The sequence below is a fragment of the Rhea pennata genome, chromosome 3 (genome assembly GCF_028389875.1).
Source record: "Rhea pennata isolate bPtePen1 chromosome 3, bPtePen1.pri, whole genome shotgun sequence".
In the NCBI taxonomy this organism is placed as follows: domain Eukaryota; kingdom Metazoa; phylum Chordata; class Aves; order Rheiformes; family Rheidae; genus Rhea; species Rhea pennata.
The window spans coordinates 31,636,170-31,659,332 of record NC_084665.1 but is presented as its reverse complement, the minus strand read 5'-3'; the positions used below and the strand labels follow the sequence as shown (position 1 = coordinate 31,659,332).

Genomic DNA, 23,163 nt, shown 5'->3' with positions numbered 1-23,163 from the left:
GTTTATTCTTAAAACAACTGTTACCTTACCATCCTCTCCAAATACAGACTAAGTTGGAAAAAGATGGTACCATGCTTTACAGATGACATCCTCACTGTTGGCAGGAAGCTTGAAATTAAAAAACTTCCAGAAAATTGCTACTATCAAATTTTACAAGTTAGTCATATTCCAATAACCTTCTCACTATATCAAATCAGTCTTGTATATCCTTGAGCAATAGCTCACAGTAGATCTACAAATTAACTAGTAACAAAGTTTTGAAAAATCTTACTAGCACATACTCCTGTTCAACTTTGGCAGAAAACACACTTTTGACTTTTTTTTTTTTTTTTTTAATTAATCTAGGGTTGCATTCTTCTTAGAAAGACTGCTGGAAAAACTCAAATTGCTGGAAACATGATCTATAATTACTGACCCTCATCAAGTCAGCCAATATTAAATTGCAAAGTAGATTTTTTTGGCAATAAAGCTATAACCTAATCATACAAAGAAAATCGAGTTGGGGAGTAACAGAACAAATGAAGTCCAACATTTGTGACAACTCAGAAAATGAGATATGAGCAGCAAATTCACAGGAAAAAAAAATTGAAAATGTATCCTGAACATGAGTAACCACTTTCTAGATTTGTACTGCATGACAAAAAAGCAAAACTAATTCTTTCCACATCTTGGCTATGGCCAAAGATTTATCAAATACCGAGCATAATATTCAAACAGTGGGATATAATTTTATCAAATTTTGTAGTAATGAACAAACTGTAAACCATAGCTGCACTGCATTTTTTCTACTTTTATAACAATGTTCTCTTTTCTCCATAATTTTCAGGTTCACGTTATTCACTTTTGTTACTTGGGATTTGGAGGGAAGAAAAATCTTAAGTGCCTTTACATTTCTTGGCAAAACAGAAAATGTCATTACAGACGTTCCATTAAGAGATTTCTGTGATATTGTACATGCTTCTGTCAATTATGAAATTCTTATTATAGGCTTTAAAGCAAATATAGAGGCTGATAGATTCCTGAACTACATATAGATGTACTATGCGTATGCCACATTAACTTTTTAATAGTGTTAAAATTATTAGCTTATCACACTATAAAATTGATTCATCTCTCAAGTTTGACACATGTTTTTAAAAATTATAGAATTAATTCCTGGGCTAAATGGATCTTTTTCAGTCTCTCTGTTTCTGCTGCTGCCCAGACAAAACAAGGCAACCACCCATGTAACTGAAATACCGCTACTTCACAAGCCTAAAGCAAGAACTTTCAGAACTAAGACCACAGTCATTTATTTCTTAAGATCAATTAACAAATGAAGTAGCATTACAAATCTTCAGCTTATGTATGGTCATCTACAATGCTCAGCAAGAATGTATTTTCTCTTCAAATAAGCCAACTATATTGCTGAAGAGAGGGATTTAACACTCCTCTAGAGTTCATTACCAATGAGGACTTCCAAACATCAGCCTCAAAAAGATAACTAGTGTTACATCGCTCTGCTAGTTTTCCTCTATTCCTAAAATCCTGATAAAAACTAGTTCAAAAAAAAAAAAGCCAAGCAGCAGTCACCAAAAAAACACAGACATCAGTGGACTTGGGGAAGGGAGGACCCGAACAATAAAAAATCAGGGATTTTTACAAACTTTCAGACCACTTAAGCTAGCTCGCACTTAGCTTGTGGAAGACAGTTTCTAGACTCGGCCTAGAAACAAGTTTATAATTTTAATCAATGAAAAGTCAGTTCTGCCTGACTTACTTACATTTCTCTGGTTTACAACAGAGCAAAATGTCCTTCCAGCTCCAAATTCAAATACCATACTAAATCCAAGTTCAAATCTTGCTCAAAAATACAAAAAAAAAAAAAAAAAAATGACTACCACTTTTCAAAAAAGAATTACTAATTGGTATGGACCTTAAGGCCTTTAACCTCTTGTTTATTCTGTTCATGGCTGTGGGTTGGCAAACATCAAAATAAAAAATTTGTTCATCAGTCATCCACTTAAGCAACTTTGAGATATAGCTGAGAGCTTTACTTGACAGTCTTTGAATTTTAGTCACACTCCTTCTGACAAAAACATTAAAAATCCTTTAGCAGATGCTTCACTCCCAAAGGAGTTTCAGAGAACAAAACCACGTCATATGCATATAGGACTGAAACTCCTACTGACAGAAATGCTAAAAATCTCCAACAGATGCTTCAGTCATCAAGGAATCTGAGAGAACAAAACCTTGTCATCTGCACACAGAAACTGACACTGGTCATTTCAGACTGAGGAAAGGCAATTTCCTCCCTTCTTATAGCACAATTATTTCAGTATTATAAAAATTAAAACTTCTAACCTGCCATATTCCCCTATTTTCTCATTGTAACTTCAGTAAGAAGTATTTCAGCAGGCTAATCTGCAAAAGCCCTTGTATTTATTCAAATAATTTTTGGTAGAATATATAATTTAACTAATACAAAAATACTGCTAGGTTATAAACTACCTTGTTGATTTACTGAACTTATAAAAAGTTTAAGTGAGATTTGAAACCACTGCAGAAAACCATAAGAGATAACTTTTTCTGTAATGGTCATATGGGAGGATTAATTACTATGTTACCCTTACAATAAACAAGGGAGGAAAAATCCTCTTGAAAGTGGATATAAATAAGGAATTCAGTTCTACACCAATTTTACCAGTGCACAATATATTAAATTTCCAAAATAAATGCAGATTTTCTCCAAAAATCTGTTTCATCAAACATTCTCTTCAATAGGTATAGTAGTTCACCAAAGGAAACCAACAGCCAATATCATAACCCAACACGGCATCTAATATCTAAGGTGGCTTTTAAAAGGACAGAATTTTGATAATCTTGTTAAATCAACTAAAGTTTTGTTAAATCATCCCATAAGCTAATAAAGTAATCAAGTACTACCTAGCAGACAGTGCACTCCTGAAGTACAGTAACAGGATATAATGCAAGAACAGCCCAGACTGTCAAAGGGCACATCTAATTAATAACCTATCAGGCCAATACACGCTGCACAGGAAAAGAGTACAAAACCAGGTGAACTATTTAATAACACATGCCCAATATCCTCGCCCTGTATCAGCACGTCGCAATTCAGGGATTTTCAAATGCAGAGGTAAATACCTTTATATTCTCCAAGATCATATTAACAATAACAACCCCCCAGCTCCTAATCAAAATTATTTATATGTAACTTGTCCTACATCTGTGATTCCAGAATGAGAAATCCTGCTGTCAAATTTCTTGTATTCCCTGCAAAGACAAGGCACCCAGATTTCAAGAAAGATAATTATAAGTAACTTCTTTGGTAAATAAAACACCTACACTTTTAAAGATAAAACTGGTTCAATACTGAATCCAATCCAACACATTTGTTGCCAAAAGAATACCAAGTGAAAAAAATGGATGGAAGTCACCGCTTTAGCATTGGCTAGAGCTTGCTGAAATTGCCAATGAGATGCTAGCAGCAGAAACTTTGTTTGCTGGATTCAAGGGACTATTTTCTTACATTAACAGTGCAGTTAGATGAGACAGGCTTAAGGGATAACAAATCACTGCAATCTGAAGGGACAACACGGCTCCATCACTTCTTTTCCCCTTCCTCCCCACACCACACCAGCCCACTCTCTTCAGCTGACTCCAGTCCTTATAGCTGATCTCCCTGGCACATCGATTCAGCTCACCAAGCCAGCATCAGTTAACCCAGCAGAGAAAACAAGAGTAGTATCTCCCGTCTACTGAAAACATCATCACAGCAACCTTGTCTAAATGCTGCTTAATTGGGTTAAATGAAGTGGTTGAATAAAAAGTTGAGAAACTGTTTGGCAGCTTAAAAATACATAGTTATTCTCTTCCGAGGAATGAGTAAGAATAATGAATGAGAAATGAAATCTCCCAAGTCTAAAGAACCGCAGAATACAAGTGAATGGAACTTTTTACTTACTGAGCAAATTTTAAATGGAAAATATGTTTGGGCAAAATTGCTGGTCTTACTACTTCAGATGTGCTAGATGAGTACACATCAAATTTAAAATACTATTTGTGTATTTAATTGAATTTTAATATCTATCCAAGTGAGATTCAACATGAGTTAAAAAAGACATAATTCAGTATGCCCTAACAGAAATGTGAAAATTAAAGATCTGAGAAATAAAACAAAGTATGAATTAAACAGTCTAAGTGCTTAAACAAAGCTATCACACAAAGATTCCATACCACCAAAGCTGACTGAAGATTAAAGATAATTTGCAATCCAAAGCTCATTCATTTTATCCATATGCTATTTCAAAAGAATAAGAGACCTCTTATTATACGAGTGGAATGATTAAAATACTTCCTTCTCCATAAAAGCCAGACAAATTAAAAAGTTCTCCAAACCAAAAATTTAGTAATGGGGTACTTTTCCCATAAGCAAGTCAGTTAATGAATTAAGTTCTGCCTCAAAGCCACATCACAAAAAACGAAAACCTAAACAGAGACAGGTATGAAAGCAGATACACCTAAGCAGACATAATTCAAGGTATCAAAAGTTAAAGATATTTCAGAGATTGAACTCATGGTATTTAATTCTTTTCAAAAAGCAAGGGACTTGCAGGTCTGTCCTAATAAACATGTTCTTATACAAAAAGTCTCATCCTTAGCTAGCCAAGTTTCTTGAAGATTTAAGTCAAAAGGGCATAAGCAATCTCCACCATCTAAATTTTGCTATTTTTTTTAAGGCCAAATATTCTATGAAACAATCTTGATTAACTTTTATTGTCGTCTTCATCAAGTCTAATTCATTCAACTGCACTCTTCAGCTCTTACTAAGTTAATGGAATTATTTACAAGGTGCTAAGTACCAGGCCCTTTTATCCCAGAATTACAATTCTTAATCCTATGATTTACATGTAGGTTTTGAGCAATAAGGCCCAAATGATTTCATCTATGTACCAGACTGACTTTTGAATTACTCCTCCTCAGCAGGATGAACTATGATAGTAAAATATATTTTTAAAAATCAGATTCAATATTACAAGAGAACTATTTTATACTGCTTCCACTGCATTTGAATTTTTTGACAATCTTTGAAATTCTACCTTGGTAAATATACTCCGATCATAAATCTCCAGACAGTAAAAACTTCATGCTGTAAAAAACTGGTACTTGCAATAGTAAGTACTGCAGTAATAAGCAGTATAATGATATTCTAAGAACATTCCATGCATCTTCAAAAGCAATAGGAATATTTATTATGAAAACCTTGTGTTAACATATAGACCTTATGCGGTACACTGAAATTTAGCTTATTATGCTGCATCAAGGAGAGCAAAGTCTAGAATTGTTTGATTCTTCACCAACTATTGTATAGACCCAAACCTTCACATGATGATAACACCAGCTGATAACACAGTACGTAATGAAGTAATATCCAGATAGCCAGAAATGTGCCTTATATGGCTATATAAAGAAAATACTACAGAGCCAAAATATTACTTATCTGGGGTAACCTCCATCTCCCCCTGCTTCTTATCCCAGTCTTTCAAAGATAGGCTTTGAACGTTTTGCAGCTGTCCAACACTAAGGCTAAAGAATTCAACAACCATGACTGTGTAAAAGTACAGGCAAGAAAGATTCTTCTACCATGTTACCCAGAAATTCATGACCAGCCAGAGGCACAGAAGAAGCTCCTGACTGCAAATTACTTTAACAAAATATGGATAAGGTTCCAAGAGCAGATAAACCTGTAAAATTACTCTTTTCTTTTTCCTTCCACATAATTCTTCAAAGGAGTTTCCACTATACAAACTACCACAGACTATACATAACTACACTGAGTTTTAGCCAACCTCTCACAGCCAAAAATATCAACCATCACCACTGCACACATTTTCTTACTGAGATTTTCAGAAGGTCTGCATAATCTTATAACCATGAAGTTAGTGAGCCATTTCATATTTCCTGAAACTAAACTGCACATTAGATGATTCACCAATTAGTGTATTCATGAAGCTTTAAAAAGCAATCAAAATTTCATTTTTGTTGAAAAACTTAACAGAGATGTCCAGCTATATGCATGGAAAGAGCATGGGTTTTCCCCCTCCCTTTAAGTAACAGCTATGTTAGTTGGTGAAAAATACTCAATGTGTCAGAGTTAATTTATAGAGCTGACAAAGTATAAGGGCTCCATAAGGTAGAGCATACATTTACTAAACTTTAAATATAATATTTTAAATAGATATAGCTCAGATTAAAATAAGCTGTCCAACAACCACACCACAGAAACATACATAGTTTTAGGACACTTTATTTATTAGATCAGCTACATGTTTGTTCCAGACTAATACACAGGTTAACAGAAACAGAGAAGTTGATGAGCCTTCTGATCCAAAAACCACATAAATTGAAATGCACTTTTTAATCCAGGAAGATTATTTTAGAAGACAGTGGGCATCTCAATACATTGTATGCCATGACCACATGGAGGAGATGCATTGCCTATTACTTAGTACAAACAAGCACAGTGGCCTTACTGAAGCCTGTAGGCACTACTACAACATAAATACTAAGTTCTCATTTCTCCTTAAGTTCGAAGAAACTACCAGTAATAGTTCTTGGGGAAACCAAGTCAAGGAAATCAGCCTAGAATAGACAGCTATTTAAGAATTACTTAATTATCCAACCTATTTCAGGAATCCGTGTTCTAGGTGTTTATGATGAAGTCATTGCAAAGATTGCAAAAATTGCAAAGGGTTTTCTTTCCCCCCCCCCTCAATTCTACAAAGTCAGATAGGCACACCTTAGTGATTTAAGCTTTTCAATGAAGAAAGAGGAGTCTTTCTTAGATTTTACGTTTACCTTCACCATTTACAGTACGAAATGCAACATCACCACTTTAACTGAACCTTAAAAATAGATAAGCCTACTGTATGAAAGTCATCAAAATCTCAGGAGGTATCTAGTAAAAACTGAGCTATTTAGCTACAGGGTATCAAGGAATCATAGGACAAGGTTGTTTATTAACAGCAATTATCACTATTCTTAATATTTCCTTTGATTAGACTAAAATTCATCTCCTACTCAACTTTTAATCTGAGACCAGAAAAATGCATGATATACCACCTGGTACTATTAGTCCATCAGGAAAACACGTGAATTGCCATAACAAACTAGATGAACAGTCCCTTACCCGGAACCTTTACTCAGACTGACAGTTTCACATGTTTCAAAGAAGACTAAAAGAACTCTTGCTAATAGAATACAGTTCCTTTCTAATCCCTTCCATCTGCTCTTTCTTAGATGTACCTGCTACCATTAAAAAACAGTTATAGAGGAGAAATTCTAGATATTCCTCCAAGAACTAAAACAGCCATTTTTTTCAAAGCTCTCATGTGTATGAAGTCATGCCAACCTATTGCATGCTACTCAGCGTTTGAATTCACCAATTCACTATATTGCTAGTACAATTCTGAAATTAGAGTAGATGCAAGACATTTAGACCAATCAGAAAAGCAGAACAAGTTTTAGTAGCTCAATCTATCAGGTCTCAACTGTTCTGAGACTTCAATTTTTTTTTTCTTGTAGTTTGCTTTGGACTGACAAACAATACATCCTGCAAGTATAGTTAATTCACTCTACTACACTTGTTAACATACAAAAAACACAGAAGACAAAAATCAAATCTACTCTTATATAGACCCTATCACTTATGCTCTTTTGATATCAGGTATGTCTGAATACACTGGTTTATAGATTAACAACTGAATGAATTAGGAGAGAGTCAACTTGAAAACTTGCCTCATTTCAAAAATGATGCGAGATCATACGAACCCTGCCTCAAGATTCCTATGACATAACAAAGAAATCGTCCTAATGTCATCTGCACACACAGCAGCAAAATGAGAGATTGAAACTCGGAAGAAAAAAAATTATGAGATCTTAATCAATAAGACAAAATGTACTTTGGGGATATGCTGTACTGCGTGGTCATTACTGAGTGACAACCCTCATTTCCTTTCCAGAAATGGGCTTATGAAAGGACATTCCATCCCCCTTGATAATTTGTTGGGACTCAAAATTTCTGGTGCACATAAATCGCAATCTCAATGTTGTACAAATGTACTTTTGTGGGGAGCAATGGAACTAGAAATGCTCTTTTCTAGGAGTACTATGTCTTGGAATAATGTCCCTAAACCAAAATTAATCAGGCATACATGAAAGGGAATTAGGAGCTGCATCACCATTCTGAGATAGTAGAATAAAAATAAAAGCACTTCCAGAAAGCCATGTTGCGACACGGATTCAGTACTGAAGTTCACCAAAAAGGGTCTACCAACTGAGTCATCTCCATCCAGTCTCAGGACATGAGTCACATGACATTAACAAAATTAAACTACTCTCTAGTTACTTTTTAAATGCTAATGTACTTTAAAAATCATTTAAAATATTTACCATACTGCCTGCAACTGCAGAAGGGTCTTTATTGCTAGTCACACAGAAATAAAGAAAAAAAAAGTGCCAAAGTGCCATAAAAGGCAATTACTTGTCTCAAAGACAATTTTACCTTTAAAGAAGAAAGTTACACAAAAGATCTTACAATAAAATGAAAATTCAAGAATACAAAGTCTTCAATATATATGAAGCATTTGTAGCATTCAGATAACTAGTTTGCAGCCTTCTGCACAACCTTTTAAAGTCAGGAAAAAGCTCTCATGATTTTCACTCTAATTTTAATATTCAATGCACATACCTAGTTCACCTATCTTCTAGAGGGGACGGATCAATTTAAAATGAGAGCCAGTCATCTTCTGTGCAATTTTTAATGGAACATATTTATTTTTAAATAAGGTTATATAAATGCAAGCCTTAGCAGTACTTTCCATTCATATCATCTCTGCAAATAGTTCATTTGGGCCACATCTATCCTAAAGCATTCTCTCGCTGCATACTACAGCAAAAGCACTCTTGAAGTTGTTGCAATTTATGCAAGCGAAGCCTAATCTGGCTAAGGTGCAGCTATGTCACAAACCGAAACACAACCAGCTTTAGTGGTAAAAGCATCAGACCTGTAATAGGGTTTGCACGGCAGCATCTCATTGTCAGGGATTGTATCCCATATAAGCCTCCAGGGTAAACACAGCCTAAGATTTACAGTTTACAGTCATACGAAACGACATATAAAAATCCAACGAGCTTTAGAGAAGACAGGGAAAGCAGAGAAGCATTCTGCGAGCAATTTGGAGAACGGAACGGTGACTACTGCACACCCTGCGTCCCTGTGAGCGCACGCTCAGAGGAAAGGCAGACCTGCTGCAGCAGACCCCTCGGGGACACAGGTGTGCTTCACGGGACTAAGCTGCTGTGCCTCCCTGCAAGCGCCGAACTGCAAAGTCAACCACAGCAGAAATAACAGATTTATAGCGCCGACAGCTCAAAAAAAAAAAAAAAAAAAAAAAAAAAAAAACGCTTACAACTCTGCGCTGCACGCGTTATAAGAAGTCTTCCAAAGTTTTGGTCCCCCCCTCGCTTAGGAGGGGGAGAAGGAAGGCGCCTGAGCGCACCGCCCCCGCACAGGGCGCGCTTTGCGCCCCGAAGAGCCCGGCACGGCAGGCCGGCGAGAGCAGCTTCCCGGCGGGCACGGCGGGGCGCCGCAGGACGACCCACCGCTCCGGCACCACCGGCGCCGCGGCTGCCCGCGCCCAGCGCTGCGCCCGCCGCCGCCTCCCGCCGCGCTGTCCCGCTCCGCTCCCCCCCCCCCCCCCAGCGGCTCCCTGCTCCCCGCGGCGGCCGCTGGGCCCGGCCCTTCCGCGGCTCCCGCAGGCGCTGGCTGCCCCGGCCGGGAGGCGGCGGCCGCCTCCCCCCCAACCCCGCCCCGGGGCCGCGGCCTCGGCCGGCAGGGCGCGGGGCCGGGCCGCGCTCCAGCCGAGCGGCCGCCCCGCCGCGACCGGGACCGCGACCGGGACCCACCGGCAGCCACCTACCGCTCCGCTCCGCTCCGCTGCGGCGCCGGCAGCAGCGACGCCTCAGCGCCGTGGCGGCGGCTCCAACGGCCGCAGCATCCTCCGCCGCCGCGCCTGGGCCCGCCGCTGCCGCGCCGACGGTGCGATCCGGCGGAGCCCCCTCCCCGGCCCCCCTCCGCCGAATGGAAAATAGTTCCCCGGGCCCCGGAGCGGGGTGAGCGGGAGCGACACCTCGGCAGCCAATGGGAGCCGGCCTGGCTCTCCGCAGCGCCAATGCGAGCGGCAGCCCCGCTGGGGCGGGGCTACGCCCAACCTATGGGACGGCGGCGTTCGGACTGACCCGCTAGGATGGCTCTGGAGAGCCTCCGTTGACGACCATTTTGGAGTCGGGCACGATGCCCACTCTGGGAAGGGGCTCGCCAGCGGCCATTTTGGGTGCGGGCGGGGGAGCCCCGCGGAGGGGCCTGGTCACGTGGCTGCGGCGGCGGGAGGGAGGAGGCAGAAGAAGAGGAAGAGGAGGTGGCAGCGGTGGCCGCGCCGCGCCGCTTCGGCCTCACAGCTGCTGCTCAGGGGAGCAGGGCCCGGCAGCCGTAGGCCTTGCCCGGCAGCCGGTGCTCGGAGGCCGTGGGTCGGGCCGAAGCTCGGCCGGGGAGCAGCGTGACAACGGCCGGGGCAGCAATAGTGCGCTGCGTGCTGCGGGAAACTTTTTTTTCTCCCTCCTGAGCCTTTTCTGGACCAGGGAGCTCGGCATAAGTGCAAGTCGTGCCCTGTCAGCATGGCTTACGGAGGAAGAACCCCTGCCGGCGCTGCGAGCAGGGCAGAGCAGTGGTCGTGGCGGGGGTGCCAGCCCCCGAGACAGGCCCTTCCTCAGCTCGCGACGTCTCGCCGAGACACACGCCATGGGGGCAACACCGGCAGCGGTGACCCGCGTTGCCAGCCCACAGCCTGTCCTCCGGCCATGGCTCCTGCACCTTGCACCGACAGCTTTCCCCGAGCCTATCATGATTACCCACTCAGCCACCAGCAAATGCTTTTAAGAAGCGTTCCCAAATTTGTGGGGTTTTTTTTCTTTTTAAAAAGATAGTTACTTGGCAAACATACCTGCTGTGATAGCTTCTCATGTAAGTAATGCCTCCAGCTGCTCTAGCATTGTATTTGGAGAACTCAAAAAAAGTTTTTTGTAACCGGAAAGGACTACTAAATGCTTAAAATTTCAGATTCCTGAAGATGTTTATTATTGGAAGGGATTAACACCATGTTCACAATAGTTTCCTTTCCTTCCCTCCCTCCCTGTAACCGGAAACAAATTCATTCCTTGGCTGAAGCATAGATGAAGTAAATCTAATCACATCAAGCAACATGATTGTGCATTGCTACTCCAGTACAAAAAGACAACTTGGTATTCCAAGTAACAGAGTGCATCTCATCTCTCTGCATCTGTCAGAAAAACTGAGACATTGCAGTGTGGAGGGTGGGCAACTACGCAGGAGAAACTGTTTGGATGGTCAGGCTCAGAGGGCAGTGGTTGATGGTTTGCGCTCTACGGGGAAGCCAGTAACAAGGGGAGTACTATGGGGTCTGTACAGGGACTGGTTCTGTTAAACATCTTAATCAATGACCTGGAGGAGGGAACAGACTGGTCATCAAGTTTGCAGGTGACACCAAAATGGGGGGACTAGTCAACACACTTGTGGGCAGAGCTGCCATCCAGAGGAACTGAGATGGGATGGAGGAACAGGCTGACAAGAACCTTAGGACAAGCAATTCAGCAAGGACAAGTGCAAAGTCCTGCGCTTGGGAAGGAAGAGCGCCTGGTGGAGCCTAACAGGCTGGGGAGCAGCTCTGCAGGAAAGGACATGCAGTTGTTGGCAGAGAGCAAGCTGGGCATGAGCTAGTGGCATGCCCTGGCAGCAAGGGAGGCCAGCAGCACCCCAGGCTGTGTCACCAGGAGCATAGCCAGGAAGCTAAGAGAAGTGATTATCCCTCCCTACTAGGACCACATCTAGACTACTGCCACCAGTTTTGGATCCCCCAACAGAAGAAAGACATCAACAAACCGGGGCAAGTTGCCATAGTGGCTCTGTGCCACTGCAGGGGGCATCGAAATGGCTGGTGGCTTTGGGAGCACTAACAGCAGCCTCCCAGTACCTACAAGGAGGTTATTGAGAAGACAGAGCCAGCAGCTCTTCACAGTGCTGCATGGTAGGAGGATGAGAGACAACGGACATAAACTGAAACAAGAGACATTCAGGCTGAATATACGGAAAACCTTTTTCTCTGTGATGTCAGGCAGTGGAATGGGTTGCCCAGAGACGGTGTTCAGTCTCCGTCCTTGGAGGTTTTCAAGACCTGACCAGGTAAAGGCCTGAGTAACCTGATGTGGCCTCACAGCTGCCCTGCTTTGAGCAGGAGGTTGGGCTACAGGGATTCCTGAAGTCCCTTCTGAGGTCCCTTCCAACCCAAGATCCTAAAACATAATGGTACAAACGTGTTATTAAAATTTCACAGACTCAAGGAGTGTAAAATGTCACAGTCATATTTTAGATGAGTTCCATCTACTTTTTGTCAACAAGACTGCTCCCTGATCAGGGGCATCAGCAAAAGTTGCTACTTTACATCTAAAGATGGTAATAATGGTCACTCGATGTAGGCTTCTGGGTCATTAGGCAGATGATACAAATCCTGAAATTATTTGTTTAGCTGAAAATGGCTGCAACAGCCCAGAACAATTCATAGGCGGAAGGGGGGAAGGGAATTAAGTGGAAATAACAGATCCCTGGCCTCATACTACTGTTTGTTACTTTAGCTCTCTCTCTCTCCATTAGCTGCTTCCTAATTGCTTCACAGCTTGTACTTCTTCACTGGGACCCAGTAGAAGTGCAATGGCAAAAAGCTGTCAGCAAGTAAAAGTCCTATAGGTGCTAGCAGCTCAGTATGAAAAAAGGTTCCCCAAATCTTAGAAAAGACCTAGTGTTTGCAACTTCTTGCCTCAGGCATTGTGTTGTCTTTTCTAGAGGGGTAAGAGAAAGTCTGTGCCAGAGAAGTTTTTTGATCAGTTTGAGGCTGTAGAACAGTCTCCCATGGACACCAAGGACTAATTCACACCTCACAACAACCTCCTTTAAATACACAACATGCTTTTTTGGCCTTGCTTCTTGCACACAGAACACAGCCTGGTGTTTCATTATGAGCAGAAAAATCCCAAAGATGAAACAGTACACTGCTTAAGCAATTCTGCACCTTGGAATAGGATAAAAAATATAATGAACCATACATAATTGATGTTAATTGCATTCAAAATGATACTGATGAGGCCAATGTGTGATTTTACATTTCTAGAACAGAATAACACTCATGAAGGATTCATATGCACCCTGCTCAGATGCACCTAGAATTGGCACTTGGCAGGCCTATATAAACAATTCAAGAAAGAATGAGGTTGCAAGTAACAACAGACAAAACACATATATAGCCAGCCTGTGACAGAATCTAGTTAGTGTAACAGTTAACATCACCACATCACCAGAGAGGTTTTGCTTCTAAAGCATAACTTAATCCACTTGTATGACAGTTCTGTAAATAGTTTTTACTTCAACTTTCAGACTGTTTCCCTTTGTAGTTACTTCTGTAGTACACCATCATTCAATCCAATCATAGCCTGTAGTAAAAGGTTTTATGTTAGATAGTTACAGAGACTTCTCAGAAGTATAAAGTTTTATTAACATAAACCCCCAGATTTGCTGTATCTCTTGTTATTCATAGAGCAAATCCTCTTGATGTTACTGTTTCTGTCAGGATTAAGGTTCAGTTTCAGCTAGAAAAATATCTGTTAATCCTGCATCCACTCAAATGTCATGTCACTGTAACCAGAGATTCATCAAAAATATCATTCACACACTTCAGTCTCGTTACATATTTTCATCTGATAGAGCAGATATTTTAGTGCATATGTAAAGTTTGACATCCCAAGACACAAATGGTTAATAAAGTAGAGCAAAGATTTCAAGCTATTCATAGAGTATGGAGCAATGGTTCAGTAGAAAGACCATCAGACCAATGATGGTCTCAGAAATCAATGTCTGCTGCTCTTCTACAAACTTTTCACATGACCTGGAAGGAACCCCTTAGGTCACAAGGACCTCACCTCCCTTTTACTAACACAGGAACAATGCATCCCTAGTCAAAAAAGGAGCATCGCAAGACTCAGTCCATTTGTGCAGAAAACAAAGCACTAATATACTACAGTGAAACAGATCATTATTCCTAAGAGCATCACATTCCTCCAGTTAGGATTATATCCATTTAATGGAACCCTCATTTAGCAAGCTGAATTAAGGTCTTTAGTATAATAATTATTTCTTCTTCCCAAAACCCAACTTCTTTAAACCCTACATTTGCAAATCTGCATGTCTAAAGAACCTCCTTCTCACTTATTTCCTTCCTTTTATTTCCACAACCAGGAGTACTTTCACATCTTTTCTTAATTGCTAGCTGGATTAACCCCTTCATGGAAACACAGAAGAAAGAAAGGAAATCACAGATAACTGAGCAAAGAGATGAATAACAAAATACCATGTGATTGTAATGAACTGATGCAGAGCTAGCAGCATAGCCAATATTAACTGACAATATTCAACTTTGGTCAATCAAGTTATTTACTGTTTGTGAACCTAAAAGTGGCACTCGTGGGGGTGTAGTGAGTTCTTTCATTATACTCCGTTTTATAAATCTATCTGAAGAGTTCATTACTTAAAATTGGCAATAGTCAGAAAAAACCTTTGACCAAACCAAAGCTTTTAAAGCTTCAGAAAACTGCTGTTCAGAAGACAACATCTGAAAGGGATTTTCACTGCTGCCACAGATGTTTTGAGAGCTATTAGGATTTTCTTTGGTTTTGCTTTTAAATAGTCTCTTCTGACAAAGTAAATAGATAGGTTTCTCTTATTTCTGATTCTCTAACAATCTATGTGGTCCAGGGGTATGATTACAGGACTGGGAATTGGGAATCTCTGACTTCCACTGTGACCCTGGAAAACTCATTTGTGCTGCATTTACAGTACAGCAGGCAAGGGTATGTAACGTGATTTGGTGCATGCATCAGCATTTGGGGAATTAGTAGAATTCCTTATTAGTTGCACCCAAATCCCCTCAGGGCTCAAGGGAAAGAACAACTCTGGGATATAGAAAAGGGATTGTCCGTTCCATGGGGATTTTCACAAATTCTCAGCTGCCTCCACATGCTCACCCAGACGCTCTGGATTTTGTCACATCAAGTACACAGCTAAATCAGCAAATATAAAGTCTTGGCACATGCATACAGTCTGACTGCTTTAATTGTATTTCAGGCTCAGCAGTTATAAAAATCAGAGCCTTGCTCTCATTCTGAGGACCCAGAAACAAATGTTCACCTCAGAATGTTTTAACTCAACTGCATTTATATATTTGCATTAAAAAAAGAAGAAAAAAGCCTCAGCATGTCCTTAATAAGTAAAAAAAGAAGTGCAAGACTAGCTTAATGACTTCAAATCTTCCTGTTGACTGACCATGGTCAGATGCAGTTGCTTTTTAGATAGCAAGCAGAAGAGGATAGATATGCAGCTGCTACCACATTATGCGATCTATGTGAAGTGCCTGTACCATACTGTAGAGTGCAATTAGGGGAACTCTAACTCCCTGAGCATCTCAAATAAATCCATGGTCTGAAGAGGAGGTTGGACCAGATGATCTTCTGAGGACCCTCTCAACCTTAATTATTCTATGATTTCCCATTTTTGCCACACTCAAAAACTTATTTTTGCTTTTAAAAAGATCTATCAGTCAGATCTAGAAGTATAACTGAAAGAGTATTAAGCCTGCAAGCTGCTTTTTAGATTTTACCTGCCTTCTGTGCCAAATCTACTGACATTAGAGGGTTCAGTCCATATTCTGAGATCTGAGCATGGGCAGAAGGGACAGTCTGTAGTTTATCTCACTTTCTCCTCTCCTTTCCAAAAGCACAAATCAAAACATTAGTTATTTCAGAGGAAATCTGTGCAATGGACTAGGCATTCTCTGGCTGCAGAGCATTGCACACGGGAAGCCATTCTTTCCTGCAGAATGGCTTTTGTGTCTGAAAATCTTTTGTTTTGTTTTGCATTCCTCAGCCATATTACCTGGTTTAATAGGAAGTGTTAACCTCTCTCTACCAACCTTCTTTCATGGCCTTGATTTCCACTCTTTTCACAATTCTCAAGTAACAGACTCCCCATTCCAGCCTCTTTGCTTAGTCATTGGAGAGATGGCGGCTGTTTCTAACGGGGACATAAATGCATCAGGCCTACAAATGGATGGCTCTGTGCCCCCTGTGACTTTGAAAGCACATTGGAGCAGACTCTGTTTCACTTTTACAGAACAGCAAAATCCCGCAGTAGTGACAGGATTATTCTGAGTGAATTCTACAGCAGAGCGATGCAGTCTCCTTCCCTCGGGGCCTGCTTCTCCCACCGTTTCTTTCCACGCCTTCTATTACTGCTCCACCATCACAGCTGAAAAGCAAATATGTAGTGATTTTGCAACCTGGGAGCAAGGGTCTTCTTCATCTAATAGAAACACCTTCCATTCTGGTCTGCTACTCAGCCAAAGAGCCAGTAACCAGAGAGGGAAATTATCAACTGTTTTGTTCTGTTTACCATATGTTTCATTTTGGGGATCTGATAATGGGATGGAGGAAAAGAAATGGAGTGCTACTTACTATAAAGGGCAGAAAATTTCCTAATATCAAGCCCCAAATCTCCTTATGCTGCTTTAGTTATTCATGTTGGAGATTCAAAAATATCTACTCCAATCCATAGGAATGCAAGTTAATTAAATGCTTGTTTTTTCAAGAAAGCATTCTTTGGCACTAAGTGGTCAAAAATGCAGATAAAAATTAAACTTATATGGAGTTTATTCTCAAAATCTAATTCTTAAACGTGTGTCTCAATGTAGAGAGTGGAGAGACTAAATGATCTTTTTTTTAAAAAAAAGTTTTTTACATTTGAATGAATTGTGTGTGTCTGTACACAGTCTTGAAAAGCATTTATCATCAAGGGATTTCTGCTGCAACTAATTAAACATCTTCTGTGATTTCTTATTTAATCACCCAGATGTTCTACAATAAAAATCCTTTGCTTGTTGCCATTCAATTATGTGCAATAGGTCTTTATTTGGTTTGACAGTTTGTCCATCAGATTATGGCACTGGCTCCTTCAGAGGACTGAAGTCCAAGGATTTCCTTGCAATTACTCTCCATTCACTAATAATCATTTCCGTTAGTTCTTAAGCTAGATATCTGTGCATTACTTGCCAAGGACAGCAGAAGGGACAGTCAAATATTATCTCAAATTTAAATTGTTCATATAAAAGTTTAACAATCACTCACCTGCAATGTTAGCTTTGAGAACAGAAAAAAGACAAACCACAGCCTGCAAGTCTAAAAGGTATAATGAACTTAGGATCAAGGTTTTTAAAAAGAAAAATTTCTCTCATGTAATTTTAACAGAAATAAAAGGGTTTGAGTTAGAGAATTTTGGTATGGTGTTTGGCACTGCTGCTAAAAAAGCATTTAGCAGTAGAGGTAGGCAAGAAAGTCACCTGAGGTACAGCATGCAGAATACATATATTGATCCCTTCCTTTCTATGATATTGTTCATTATAGGAGTTGCTCATGTGATGATTTAGGGTATAATTTATAGGACTGCAGGCAAATGGAGTCATGTTGAAGACCAACAGAATAAACTAATCTGCACAGATCTGGGGTGCAATGGCTAGAAAGTTTCTGGTAGCTGAGCAAGTTTACCTAGATCTAGATCAGTTTGAAGAGCAGATAAATATCAAAGCTTAGTAAGCATTTCCCCAGTTTTTATGTAGCTAGTCATCACATACCAGAGCACTGTACTTTTATTCTGAGTTCATAGATATGCCAGTCATGGATGTACCTGGGAGGTCTGTCACTTCCCTGCTCCCTGTTAACGCTGCTGCGTGCTCCAACTCACACGGACGGGTCGGGCCCTGCAGCTGTGGAGCTGTCACTAGCCAAATCACAGCTGGATCCTTCCCTGCACGTGCTGGCAAGCATCATGGCAATGAGAAACAGCTCATTTGTCTGACCAACTGTTAATAAATTAGATTCTCTAGAAACCAGTAAAAATCACTTCCCTCTCTTCAAAATAACATGGTATTGCCATCTTGGCTAGAAACAAGGAAGCATGTCAACTTTAATCATATATATGCTTTTATATCCAGGGGTGGTACACCGTCTCTAAGGCAAGTATATATATGTGTGTGTGTGTGTGTGTGTGTGTATACTTGTATATACATATATGTACGTACACACACACACACACACACACACATACACACACATGTACATGGTCTCCTCATGCCTTTAAAAAAAGATTGAAATGAAAGGGAACAAACTGGTTGAAATATATATATATTTGGGCTTAGGAATACATGACTTTGCAGGGTTTACTGTATTCCTCCTGCTGCATGGCAGTAGTATGGCATGGTTGCACACATGTCTGCATGTCAGACTTATTTTTTTATGACAGTTTATGACAGTTATGTTTGCCTCCTCCTCCGTTTAAATCATTGCATTCAAAGTGAACCTGAATCAATTTCTCAAACAGGACAGCGCAGAATGATCGCTGGACTGAGGTAATGACTAAGACAAATTAGAGAAGGCTCCCAGAAGAGCCTTCAAACGCCTAGAGAAGGGGCACATCCTTTACTGTGAGGTTTCAGGAGCTTAAGCATTTTACCTAATCAAAGGAAAGGTCATGAGATGACTTGCCTGCAGTGTGTAAGTAAATATGTACAGAGCAGACTAAAGTAATGAAGGCTCTTCAGTATCTATCATAAAAAGGTATAACAAGAAGGACCAGCTGGAAGCTGAACTTCATTAAAATCAGAGTTTTTTTAACAACTTGGAACAGTTCAACGAGGACTATGTGATCTTTCTCCATCACTAAAATCAAGATTGTTTTTCTAAAAAATATGCTGCCGTATAAGCAAGAATCAATTCAAGGCACTCCTGTGCTCTGTGTTACAAATTATTGAGACAGTTCTTTCTGATCTTTGAATCTTCTCTGCTAGGACGGGTTGGTCAGACTATGGCTAGCTTTGACTAGCACTCCTGGAAGCTTTAACATTCTTCATCTCTTACCAAGCAACAAACATAAGAATAGGAAATTCCTTACTGACTTTGCAGCTATCAAAGAAAATCAAGTACATTACTTTCTTTGTGAACTTTAAAGCAAAAAGCTTCTCTGATCAATAGGAGAAAAAAAGTAGTTCTTACCAGCAATAACAAAAAGAGTACAGAAAGCATAGTTTCACAGAGAAAGCATGACTTTGCCCTGCCCAGCTTTATACTCCCTTATACTTCGAGAGGCAGCTGTGGACAAGGAGTAATGACAAGGATTAGACAACAGTGAGCTGGAAATCTGAGAGCTACTTCTTGTTGGTAGGAGGTCAGTTGTTACCATGAAGGGCTGGAAGGAGGCAGGTTGATATTTGTCTCTTTTCTCCTTATATCTCCTCTATCAGGGCAAAGACTAAGAACAGGCTTGAGTTTTTATAACACCTCTAAGAATTTTTATACCGAAGGAATTTGATTCTTTTATCACTTGGAAGGCTAGTGATGTTATCCTGCATCCCATGGCCATGGGTGGGCATAATGCAGTCCCCAGTTCTGGCCTGCATGTATCTCTGCCAGATATCCTCTGACAGCTTTTGAACTAGTGGGACAATTTCAACTGCATTTAATGCAGGTAAAAGTATCGGAGATGTGACATTTCCAGAAGGGTTCATGGAAGTTAGCGGCTAGGTATAGGGAAGAGACAAACAAGTACTGATGCTGAGGCAGAAGCTGTTAAAGTTGAGACCTTTTCTCATTTCCAGGAGGCAGCAGGCAACTGGCAAGGCAGCACAGATGTGTGGTGTACTATATTTGCATAAGATAACCTTTACAGTCTATGCTGTCTTTGTTGAGCTCTGTTATGGCTGTGGTCATATTGGCCTTTATACATGTGAGGAGCTGGATCCACATGGGTTGGTCTGCAGGGCCAGTTCACACAAACAGAGCTTTTCACTTGAGAAAGTATTTGCAGGATCAAGGTCTTACCATATAACCTTTCCTTAAAGCATAATGACTTCAGTGAATGAAAGGAAGAGCCTGATTATTTTGTACAGTAACCTGTATAGTTATTTATACATCTGGAAGGGAAGTGTAAACTGTGATTGTTCTATTCAACAGCACTTTACATTTTGCACGTATATATAAATAAAGCATCTGCTTGATATACCCAATGAATTCTCTCGCTGTATTTCTCAGAAAAATAAGTCAAACCAAAATATAAAATCCCAGCATTATATGTTCTAAATTAATATGCCCTAGTATTTCCAAGCCTAGTGGTAATTGGTTCCTTCCACTGTGATGCTCTCAGTATGCACAAAGTGGAGGCATGCAGGGGAACAGTGTGGGAACTCTGTAATCAGCTGTCACTCTGCTTTCTGTGCATCCGTCAGCTTCGTTCCGTGTATAGTGCTGTTGAAGTCAAAGTTTATTGTCTCTTTGTCAATCTGAACCCACATAATGATGCTTTTATCAGAAACACTTTACTTTTGCTTTTTCACGTTCACATTATGTTATTGTTTGTTGTGCTGTTGCACACATTTACTTATTTTTCAGCATTTTTGTATTTCAAATGTCTCATTAAAGTCAGGAAAAATAAACAGGAATATGCCTGTTAATTTGTAAATTGAAAAGTTATTGCTATATTAGAATGAAACTTGAGATGCATTTTTACTATGTCTGCAGGAGAATTGCAGTGCAGCGTTGACAAATACATAATTCCTAAAGCAAAGAATGTACACTGGGAATCCAAATAACTCTTTCAAGTCATTCATCAAATTGGGTGATAGAAAAGAAACCCACCTGTGTTTGCAAGGGAACAGGATTCATTAGGTTTGAGAAGATTTTTATTTAACATGGAAAAAAATCTGAAGACTTTGGGACCTAGCACAGTTGATTCTCTTTTATTCAAGATGTTCGTGAAATGGAGTCAGACTTTGCTATATGCAGCATTCCTGAAAGCATATGATTTCTCCATTGTTGTAATATTTCAACTACAAAAATCTTGAAAGTCCAGAGAAAAAAATGTTTTATTTCCCTGAAAAAGTAAATACAGCTCTAGGACACAAAGAAATGGATCAGAAGTGCCATGATCACTTCAAACAAAATTCCGTGTCAGTATAAAGCTAGTCAAGATCTTTTGGAAGGGTAATGTGACTTCTGTGCACTCTGTAAGACTTCACATGGTTTGTCTGTATTCCGGTAGGACCCATTCCCACTATACGACTTCTCAGGCCTTTTTACCAGTCCTTCATTCTCAGTATTCCAGGTGCCAATCTCCAGGTGTCCTCTGGATGTCATGTCTTCCTTGGTAAATTCATGTACTCGTTCTTTCACGTAGATACCAGACTTGGATCTTCTTTGTCTCCTGCCAAGCCACTTGCACTCCAACAATAAGCTAGAAATATCCATATGAACAACATCAGGGTACCTCCAGTCAAAATCTGACTCAGATCAAAATCTGACTGTATCTTAGGATTTAGGTCCTGAGCCAGAGCCCAACAGGAAGAGACTGTGTGGCTAGTGGTTATCTTCCTCAGGCATCATCTGCCCTATTCCCTGCCAGACCCAGGCAGATATGGGATCTAGTTAAATTGCAGGAGGAGGTGTTGTTACAAGGGGCCAAACACTGAAAATTCAAAGCATGATGCTGCTCGCTGTGGACTGCCTTTGTTGGTATGGACATCTTAAAGAGCTGTATCAGTATGACTTTCAGACAGGCTACAAGAATCTCAAGGACAATAGCAGATGCTCCAGACTATGAGGATGCCCTGAGTCTATTGAAAGAAATCAGATCACATCCTTTCTCAGGTCGTGGACACTCCCAAATGCCCATTGAATGGCATTTGAATGCAAAACAGTTCTCTGGGGAAAAAGTGGGGAATCTCTCTTTTCAGAGGGCGATTAAGTTTCCTGAAGAAAGACAACGATCCATGCATTGTGGGAGGATGACACTGTGAGGAGAAAGGGCTTGGAAGAAGGTGCTCAGAGTCTGGAAACCCAGCAAGCTGCTACCTCCCACATTGGCCTGCTCTCATCTTTCGATGTTTATTTCCTGGGCTCAACGCCAGCTCCTGTGTGTTTGGCCAACACTGCTGGGCATGCCTCGCACAGTACCCTTGGCCAGCTGCTCCTGGGTCACTCTGCCTACTTTGTGTGCTGTGAGCCACCATGGCTGCTTAACCTGCCCTGAGCTGCTACACTAACTGCTTCTCCCTGGTCCACCTCTCCCTGGTTGTTGCTTCTCAGTGTGCCCCTGAGTAATCCTGGTTTTGCGTGAGGCGCTGCCTGCCCCTTGCAAGCTCTGAATCTCTGCCTCCTAGCTCCTTATCCAACTCTACTCTCCAGGGTTTCTCCTTTCTGCACCCTGGAGCAGCAATTCTGAGACAGCAAATGCAGCATAGACATTAACCCAAATTTTTAAAATTACTCCAACACACTTAACACAGTGAGAGGAAGTTAGGGAGTACACATGTTCTTCTCTCCTAGCAACATCTTCAGTCACATACCAAACCTTAGTTAGTGTGTCAGGAGTTATAAAATTGAATCACAGTTCAGCAAAGTGAAAAAGCAAGCACCCTTTTAATTTTGGCTGAAGTAGCAGGCTTCTCTGCAGACCAAGTGTCTCTGACCTGTATTCCAAAGTCTATGTGTCGGTGAGTACCATGACACATATATAGCATTAGGGCTTTCCTAGCATTAAGCGAGGATGAAGAAGTGCTTCCTCTAGCCTAAGGATTGCCCATGAAAGTCAGAGTAGTCATGAGCAGTGTGATCATCTGATGCTTACACCCAGGCCTTTTCTCTTCAGATTGGAGCTAGAAAAACACTCCTCTTCCCCTCAATCAAACAGAAGAGAAGAATTAGTGGTGGCAACTCTAAGGTAATAGCAAGGACAGATAGCTGGAGAGGAAACAGTAACTATTTTCATTCTCCTGAGAGGAATTCTTGGTTTCTATGAATAAATCCTGTCAGCCAAGCTTACTCTGAAGCAAAAAGGATGATAAGCATGTATCCAATAGACCATAGCATTTGGAAAGAGGGATTTGC

The 23,163-nt window shown here is 40.8% G+C and overlaps 1 protein-coding gene across 4 annotated transcripts in view; it reads right to left on the bottom strand.

The window, feature by feature from the left end:
- SOCS5 (suppressor of cytokine signaling 5) overlaps positions 1–10,131 on the bottom strand; it is a 76,637-nt gene extending 66,506 nt beyond the window's left edge. For all 4 annotated transcript variants that reach the window (XR_009957879.1, XR_009957878.1, XM_062571931.1 and 1 more), the window contains exon 1: positions 9,981–10,131. The gene's annotated coding sequence lies outside the window, so the exon portion shown is untranslated. The remainder of the gene's footprint in view (positions 1–9,980) is intronic.
- Between the last annotated feature and the right edge of the window lie 13,032 nt (positions 10,132–23,163).